We start from the raw sequence: 9956 nt of genomic DNA, 5'->3' as shown, positions 1-9956 counted from the left end.
ATCCAATCAGAAACTGCACTAAAGATATTGTCCTCTTATGGAATGTATCTTAACCTAAAGGCCACAAATAATGAACTATTCCAACCATATTCCCAAGTGACAAGACATCTAAATGTAAAAGATAAAGTCAAATTCCAGTAATTGAAGAATCAAGCCTCCACACTGTGATCATTGCATTTCCCAGCTTGAATTTTATAAAGTAATCATCTTACCAGAAATAAACTAAATATCACATGTAAGATAAAAGATTTAATTTGTTGGTACCGTCCTCAGCGGCAGGCCCTGGTGTCCATACAGCATTAAAAGCCACAGCACAAACTTGAAACTCAAGTGAGACATTAATCGCAGTGAATAGCTCAGCTTTTGCCAAGGTTAAATAATGTTACATTATGTTATATAATGTAATAATGTTAAAACACTGTCTTGTTGGTATATTCGGGGGCTCGTAAAAAAATATGCATTCATCCATATGCATTCATCCCTTTAAAAATCTATGGCATGCATTGGAAAAGTTTTTTCTGCAGTAACTATTGATTTGGTACGATATTAACAGTTTCATATTTAGATGTAATTTTCTATCAACATTCAGTTTTTATGTTGCCTCATAGCATGATTTAAATAACATTTGAAAAATGAAATCCACTGCATAACTGAAGCTAATACATTGGATCTATTCATTTATGTGTGCTGGCATGAGCATGATGAATTTTCTTTTAGATGCCAAAGGACCACTTAGAATGATCAAAGATATGCCAATGTGAAAGTAAGTGAATATAAGAAGTTTGTGAACGTAATGAGGGTTCTGTATTTACCATGCTTATACAAACATGTACTAAATTCTCTGTAGTAGACCAAGAGTAGGTTTGGTTTCAAATGTGTGGGACTCAATAATGTCAACATGTGAAAAAAAACAAAAACATTTTGAATGCATTATTAATGCATTTAAAAATCATATTTAGTTTGATTGACACATCCATTGGTCTCAATATGACTTTACCAGCTTTTAGTTTTAATGTTGTGGTTTTAATTCAGAGGGGCTCTGAGTTACATGTTTCAGCCCTGAGTTGGGTCTGCAGGATTTCTCTACAGTCCCCATACAGCCCCAAACTCCTCCAGGAACATGGAGGGTCGGCAGTGCTGTATGGTAAATGGTCTGTATTTATATAAACTTTTTCTATTCTTGATAACCACTCAAAGTGCTTATCACCCATTCACACATACATTTATACAGAGCGTCAATGTGCATATCTATATATTTAGTGTGTGGGCCTAAACTACTCATTATTTAAAATGTGTTAGAACTTGAAATAAAACAAGAATTGTATTTTTATCCAAAGAACTTACGGCTACAGTGCATCTAAGATATTGAATTACTTCACCCAATCATATTCATTACATTCTGGGGCTATACGACTAACAAGTTAGTGAATTATTGAAACTCCAGTTGGGATATTCTCCCCCTGCTGGAGGGGGGCAGAGTCAGAGACGGGTGATATCAACCAACTTATCCGAGATTGCTTGATTCCAAGAGGGCGTTTGTGTGAAATCAACCTTCTCATTAATGTGAGACGTCATCCACATCAAAGTCATGTTCATGAAAGAGTCGGGTTTGGACCACGGCGCGATCCGTTGCCCGGAGGAGGCCCTTTGTGCATCATGGTAATAGAGAACAAAGAAGGCCAAAACCTTACGCTGTTAAAATAGATTCACCAAAACCAATTGTGGTATATTAGCTTGGAAATGACACAGAGGAACTGACGAGGGTTTGTGGCAGATGGAGTTTCCCCATACCATGAAATTTGTATACTTGGCTACTAAGAAAACAATTCTTGCTGGTGCGTTGAGCAGCCTTCCTGTTTTCACAGAGAAAGTGACATTGGCAGAAGTGAGAGAGTGTGAAGCCTCTTTAATTGCCTTCGGTCACCCACAACGTCGAACCGGGGCGCCACGCAGCTTAGCAAAGCAACCGGGCAGAGGGCCTGATAGATATTTTATCGCCCAAGTTAACGGTTAATGAATTCCCAAAGTGAAATCTGTCACTTCAAAAATAAAGAGGAAGGCAAATTAAAGGGAGATAGAGAGAGACAGAGGAAGAAAGGAACTGGAGAGGGTGACACAGTTTTAAAATGCCCTATCTTTTGGCCATCCCCGGTTTTTCAATGGAATAAAGAAAACTCAGCCTCTTTCTTCTCTTCTTTTCTTCCCCCACTTCTTTTTTTCTCCCTCCCATCCTCCTATCTCTCTTTTTGCTTTTCTCTGAAAAAATTCTCATGAATGATTTATATGTGTCTTGTTATCAGCAATGATTTCTATAGACCCCAACGCATTCACCAAGACATTTGTGGCGTAATTGTTAATTTTAATGCCATAATGGCTTCAGATGGGAGCTCTGATTAGACATTTATTACACAATTAAATGAAACATACTCAAGGATCACAAAAGCCTTCCGTAATTATTTCAGGCCATTAATAAAATGGGCATTAAATTATATTGGACACAAAAGAGAAGTGAAATAGATTTCCATTAGAGCAATAGAGGCAGAGAGGGGTAATAGATCCTGCCTGAATTCACTATGAAATTAATTGTTGCCCAGCCTATTTCCACACACAGTGGAATAAATGAATGAGAAAAGAGAGGAAGAGAAGAACGAGTTGGTGGCCGAGAGAGTGAGGGGAGGGGGTTACATTAAGAACCTCTGATAAAAACCTTTTGTTTGACGCACTACAATGGACTCTCAATTCGAAAGAGAGAGAGAGAGACAGAGAGAGAGAGAGAGAGAGAGAGAGAGGGAGTCAGACCAATTTCAATCTTAGTCCACCCCTCCAGAGTTCCGAGTCGAGGTTATATCGGCTTTTCAAGTTTTGTTTGCCTCTGAATAAACAGCTATCAAAAATCTACCTGTGAATGCACATGTCTAAATGTAACACTCACGATGGAAGGAATGTAAGGGTCGAAGACAACTGCTGTGGAAAATTGACAAAAAGTGGAATAAACGCAGATGACAGGAAATCAATCTTTCCTTTTGATTAATAAATGTTCTGCCGCATCAAAAGGTCTTTTACTCTCTGACACCGAGTCACTTTCCAGCTATAACACGGTGGAGGTCGAGCTGAGATCAAATCAAAATCTTTGTCCTTCATGAAAAAGGTCAGTGTTTTATTAAATTATAACATAACAGCCAGGCAGGACACACATGAGAAGACCTTCTCTGTCAAATGACTGAATTATGATGATTAAATATGGTAGGTTCACTTATACAAACTAATCTGTACTTTATACTCATCGGGTAGTCTATGCTCAATAGAATATGGAAAATAGTGACTCTACTGTATAAAAGTTGTCGCATATAAAAGTTTGACATGGATACTTCTTTGAAAACCTTTTCATGTTTTTGTCAAGTACCTTAAATCAAGAAAAAAAAAAGATCACTTACAATGGAAAGAATTAACAGAATTTATTCCCCATCTCCGAACAGTAAGATTACGACATTTAAGACACATCAAAGCCCAACGTATAGCAGAGACTTTCTGAAACCATTTCCAGTGGGAACTCTAAATTGAACCGTCTTTTGAACTAGCCGTCTCTTGAGATCTTCTGTAAAAGTGCAAAAAGAAATGAAGACTGATATCTCACAAGGCTAGAATAGATCATTCAACAAAAATTAATTAATCATTCACTGATACAGATTTGTAGAATTGTGGAGGTTTTTTTCTCTCCGTCAGTCGGCCTGGGTTCAAACGCTTTCACATTCTGTAACTGTCTCTTTTTCATTACGGTAGTTTTGCGCTGTCGCTGTTTTTGATCTCCCAGTACCTACAGCCCAGCTCGGGCGTCACCAGCAGCTGTTTGTCCACCTGAGGTTTTCTCTGCATCATATTTCAGGATGCAAAAGTCTGCAAACAAAACAGAGAGAAAAGGTACAAGAGGGGAGGTTGATTGATGTGTGTAATTCTGAGACATTCAGGAGAAGCACTGTGGAATATTGATTTTCAGTCTCAGTTTTGAATTCATCACCTGACTCATGGGAGCTGTGCACCGCAACTTGAACTTCAGGCCCCAGACTCAGTGGACACACGGGTAGTTCTATGGCAAGAGATTAAAAAAGAGATATTTGGTAAATAGAAAGACATTTTATGTGCTAAAATATAAGATATTTGTGTCTAGATGTATTTGAGTTACAGTTATACTTTGATCCGGCTCTTATCTGACTTTTAGTACGCACATCTTTATAGTTTCACAGCTGACCAACACAATATGCTTTCTCCATAAATGCCACGTTTGTTTTACCTCTGGGTATATACGCTGTCATACAACCACCAAATCCAATTAATCTAAACATTACACTTCACAATGTGCTGTGCCGTATTTATTAAAAACTATTTTTCCAATAATTAAAAAGGGCTGACGGAGCCTGAATGTTAATGCTGGGCACGCACTCCAACAGACAACTTACGGCCACTGATGAGATATGGCCTCGGGCCATAATGAGAGGTAATGAGTGAGTGTAAATGTGTCATTGGTGTTATCATGAATATTTTATTTAAAAAGTTGTAAAACAGCTGTTATTTAATTATAATTCTTCCCCCACATACAAAATGTAGTATCCAACCATGAATAACATTAGTTGTGCTTTGGGAACACTTGTCAGAGGTGAGTCGTGTACATCATCATCTTCTCTCAGCCATGAGGGTATTTTGTAATGATTATTTCCTCAAGCTTTGTGTGGCATTTAGAAAGTGGAACTCCCTTGAAAATTGAGATTTCAATATACAAGTAAGTAAGTAAAACCTAAAATATATGAATACAATAAGCATTAGATTAAATTAACCCTTATTGTTTTCCCCAAATATATCTGTGCCAGAGCTCCAGTACTGGATATTGATAATCATTTGCTCAACAGACAGCTCATTTAGGTCTTATATATCCTTAAAATCACATCCCTATTGCATATATATATATATATACCTATATATCTTTTATACAGTGGTGGAAGAAAGAGTGTTTGTAGGTATGGTCATGACAGGAAACCTACTCCTTACGATGGTTGTGTCTTGCAAGCAATTTAAGGGTCGGTAGAGTTGCTGAATAAAGGACTGCAGTGAATTTCAAAAATGGGATCAGCATCAATTAGGTGAAAACAGGGATCCAGAGATTTCTTCAGGGCAACCAGTCCTCTTAGAAACTGTTATTGTGGAGGTCAGGCATCTGGTGGAGACTGGCTTGAGTTGGCAAAATCAGTTGGGACCCAAAGAGTTCAGCCGGGCGACAGCAGGAGCTTGAAAGGTCAAACACTGGGGGACCTTGCAGATCTTTGGTGCAGATCTGTACCTTCTGTATAATGCTGGCCTGCTGATTACAGCGGGATTCCTTGGGGTCTCTGGTATCACAGCAACCTTTTTCCAAGTCGGCCTGATGAAAGCAGCAATGATCCCATGTTTACTTCTTTCTCCTGCTCTGGGAAGAGGTGGCTGGTGCCCAGGGGAACACTGAGAGGGACTCACAGAGGAACTCATAAGAAAAGATTTAGGAGTATTCACATCCTCAAGATGACCTCTCCAGGTGGCGGATTCTCAAGCATCAGGAAGTGAAGGGTGCCCTTTAAGGTCCTCACTGAAGTGTTCTCAGCAGCCACAAGGGCAAAGAAGTGTTACATTAGTGGAGGAGCCAAGATTTAACAGAATATACTAAGAATGAGGAGAGACATGAACTGGGGGCCTGCACTGCACCCAATGTTCTGGACAAGCCCTTGTAGTTAGGAAAGGAAGAAACTAGCTAAGGATGCAGAACGAAGTGAGCTGCGCTGGAGGAGATGACGCTGCTATCTTTCAGTTAGAAAATCATTGGAGACTATGGACCCATTATGGTCATCGGGCATTGGAAATGGATGTTTGGACATTTGTCTCCATGGAATGCCATCACTACAATTGCTCATGGAAGCAAAGTATGGACAATAGTATGATCTGTGAGTTTTGGAGGACGTGAGATCTGGATGAGAATCTCTTAATTATTGACTCAATTCCACAATCTGGTGCCTTGGGACGTGTGCTAGGCTCAGTGCTTTGCTCCTTCAAGTGTTATCAAACTGGTGGGGAAGCATGTTAGTCCGAGGAGTCTTTGTAGCATTGTAAGATGAAAGAAGAGGACGGCCCAACTGGCTCCACTCTGAGTCTTTGCTTTGTGGCTAAAGGCTATGGTCAGTCCCCAAATCACCAAAGAGAGCTATCTCAGCTAGTGCTTCTGTTCTTCTGGGCTCCCTGCTTTCATAGTTTTGTCCAGTCATTAGTCGATTTATGATGACAAGGAAGGGAGGAAAGCACGATGGCGGAGCTTCTTCACCTCGACGTATAGTGTTCAGATAGACTGAACATAACACGATTAAATGCTCCTTTGGTTAAGCAGTGATTCCACAGAGCTGTAGTCAAATCATTGATTGGATGCTGTTCAGGCAAAAGTTGTTGTTTGAATAGAAATGGTGAAATCTACATAATTGACATAGGAACAGTCAACAACCTCTAGGTGTCAACTTACTATGTTGATGAGAAAACAATTGTACAACATATCAGAAACAATGAGTTCCCTGTATAGTCAACCATTTATTTCCCCCAACAGTATAACTACATTATGTTAAATATAATATAATATAATGTGTAGTATGCTAATAGTATACTTATGCATGGAAATTGGCTTTTCCATGCATAAGCATAGGCATGAAATTGTGTTTGAAATCAGTCCTGTTCCATTGAAACAACAATTATTAAAATGTATATTTTACACCATTTACATGTATCACTGTGTATTGTATAATTTATAATTTATTATCCTGAATATATATTCTATGTTATTGTTTAGTAAAAGTTAATATTCCCGTTTATACTCATTTATAAATCTTATCTTGTGAGTCACAGTCTCATGTGAAAGGCTGAAATCCCCCTGCAAGGAAGGCCAGCTCTAAATGAGTTTTTTTCCCTCCTAATGAAGGTCAGGAGAGAGTCACATCTTTCCTTTTGTGATAATTTATCCCTATCTCCTGTTATCTCTGTTTTGCCCCTTTAATCCTAATTGTATTGTATAATTGTGTGATGTGGACCTCGTGGTCTTTGAAGTATTGCCCCTATCCTTTCATTATTACCTGGTGCCTTGAACCTTTGTTAATTTTTTTTCCTGCTCTGCCCTGTACTATCCAGTGTTGCAGCATAAAAGAGAGAAGAGCTTAAGTTTAGTCATTTTATATTCCAATCAAGTCCATTTTTACTATCTTACTGAGAAATGATGTCACCGCATAGATATGATATGTATTTATATTTTCTGTAATGTATGCCCCATGTTGGCAATACATCTCACACACTGCTCATTGTATACATTTCTTCTCAGTGTCAGTGATGGTAGTTGTAAGTGGATGATGTAAAAAGATCACCAGTATTATTATGCTGAACATATTTTGGAATTATTTTTTATATTTGTAAAAGAAAATATTTTTAGATTTAATATCACAACTATCATTCTCAATAATTCAAGCATTCATATTAGACCATTTTCCAGAACAACATGGTAACATCTTTCAGTATCTCAATGTGTTTGGTCCGACTTTCCACTGTGTTCTATTGACTCTATTGTTGCTTAAGTAAGGTGCAGTGAGTACAGGGATGTTTTGACAGCATTAAAATGTCTTTATGATAATTCACGGTGTCATAATATATTAGTTCCAAATATGGTACAAATGTTGTGTATCCACACACTGGTAAAACAGGCTTATACAACATTCTTCTGCTTAAAAAAGTTAGGAAAGTTGTTCCCCACGTGAGTCTTCCTCAGTTTCTAATATTCGTCTTTTCTTACACAGGAGCGTCACTAAACAGGATGGAAATACAATAAGAGGCATTGAAATGTCAACTCTGGCTTTTAAGAGTTTTTGAGGGAGGACGCATGTGTGCAGTGGCGAAACCCTCTTACCGCTTCAGCACCATGGACAGTTACGGTGGGGGAGCTTAGACCTCGTGCTCTCCACGGGAGCCCAAGTTGGTTAATAGGCTCTGTGTGTGTCGGGCCGCTCCCCATTCACTTTGTAACGCGAGATGGATGGACATGTGTCCCAAGATAATCCCAGTTTTCTGTATGTGTGTGTGTGTGTGTGTGTGTGTGTTTGTGTGCGTGTGTCTGAGTGTGTGCGTGCATGCGAGCGCGGTGACCACGTCTCTGCTTGTGTGTGATTTGAATCAGTTGTTTATTCATTCAAAGTTTCAGCGAGTTAAAATTATCTTTCACCAGTCGCTTGTTTCATAATTAATGTTATTAACGGCTGGCACGTTGTTTTGTATATACACAGTGTTTTTTAAACCAAATAAATCAAATATAATCTATACCTCCACGTCAGAGAGAAATATTATTATTTTCCATTCTCTGAATTTGTATATATTGTATAATTTACTTTTTCTTATGTTATATGTTACATTGTTATTTTTTTCTTACGTTGAAAAGTTAATTCTATTTACATATCTAAATGCCAAAAGTTTGTAGATGGATACCTCTCACATGGTGACTCTGTCTGAGGTGTAAAAGCAAATATTCCATTTAGACCATTAACTGTATTTAAGGGTTTTACCTCAGCAAATACACTGCTCCAAATGCACTAACGATTATGATATTATTATTATATTATAATATTTGAGAAAAAACCTGCCGATGGAAATAATAATAATAATCATCTGACTCCTTGACAAATCAAAACCTATTGCATTTCTCATTATCCCGTTGAATTGTCGAGGGAACTTTGGGGCGCGCGTTTATGAGACAATCAGTTTTTGAATAAGAAACATAGCTGACTTCTCCCTGGTGAGTGGGAGGCTCAGCCCCTAAAATAATTTGCTGCTATCTAATTCATTGATCTCAAAATGAAGACTATAAGCTGCTGCGGCTACGTTAGCAGCCTTAAACGCCACATGTCAAATTGCACACGCTGCTCTGCTGTGTGTAAGATAGCGCAACACAATTTAGAACCACAAAATACAGTGCAAAGCATGCGAGTGCATATACTACCTCACGGCTGCAGATGAACATCAGAGTCCGCCGTCTGACTGGGGATGTGAGGAGATCTCTTTCTTTTTGCAGGCATCCCATCAGCGCTTGTAAAAAAAAATAATCTGTGGGGTCGCATTGTTCTGTCCGGCTGAGGAGGATTTTTCTCCCGATTTTATTAATATTTTCTCTTTTTTGCAACGATAATTTCAAGCAAGGTGGATGGACATCTTCTCGTTACAAGCTGCCGATTGACGCATGCGTGTGCGAGGAGCCGGGGAGCGGAGAGAGAGCGTGAGAAAGAGACGCAGATATGTGCAGAAATGTTGAATATCACAGGCTGGGAAATCAAGCCACATGTAGGACCGCTTTGTCCCAGTGTGGCTGCAGAAATAAGACAGGACCTTTATGTGTGAGATAATACCTCCATGTTAGTGCTGAAAATATAAAGCTCACAAATGTGTATAAAATGGGTCGTTTTATAACATTAACATTTATTTTATATATTTGTCATCCAAATATATTGTATTAAATTGGCTGCAAACATGTCACTGTGATGTGGTGACATGTCAAACAAACTTTGAAGTTGCATGTTAGGACACACACACACACACACACACACACACACACACACACACACACACACACACACACACACAGAGAGAAAGATGAAATGATAATTGTAATAGAATGTGGTCCACGACCTCCGCTTGTGGGTGCACGTGCTTGTCTGTGCGCATGCATACACCTATATAGGCCACAGACTACCTTAAATACATCTACTTAGCAGTGTCAATAACTAAACACAACTCTGAGGGTTGTCCCTCTAATCACAGCTATTCTGACGGTGTGAAAACACACACACACACAATCAGCTGCCTGCGCTTTGGTTTTTATAATCACAGCTGAAGGAATCATATATCAGCCACATTAGCCCGGGGGC

At 38.9% G+C, this 9956-nt stretch overlaps 1 long non-coding RNA gene across 1 annotated transcript; it reads right to left on the bottom strand.

Moving 5' to 3' along the window:
- Positions 1-3705: 3705 nt before the first annotated feature.
- On the bottom strand, positions 3706-9284 carry LOC117760182. The gene is made up of 3 exons (XR_004613633.1): positions 9035-9284; positions 4016-4084; positions 3706-3894 (listed from the first exon to the last, which is right to left on the bottom strand). It is a non-coding gene; the product is annotated as an uncharacterized LOC117760182 (long non-coding RNA).
- Between the last annotated feature and the right edge of the window lie 672 nt (positions 9285-9956).

This window comes from Hippoglossus hippoglossus, chromosome 4 (genome assembly GCF_009819705.1).
Source record: "Hippoglossus hippoglossus isolate fHipHip1 chromosome 4, fHipHip1.pri, whole genome shotgun sequence".
In the NCBI taxonomy this organism is placed as follows: Eukaryota; Metazoa; Chordata; class Actinopteri; order Pleuronectiformes; family Pleuronectidae; genus Hippoglossus; species Hippoglossus hippoglossus.
Note: the sequence above shows the minus strand (reverse complement) of the source record. Positions and strands in the feature narration are given on the sequence as shown.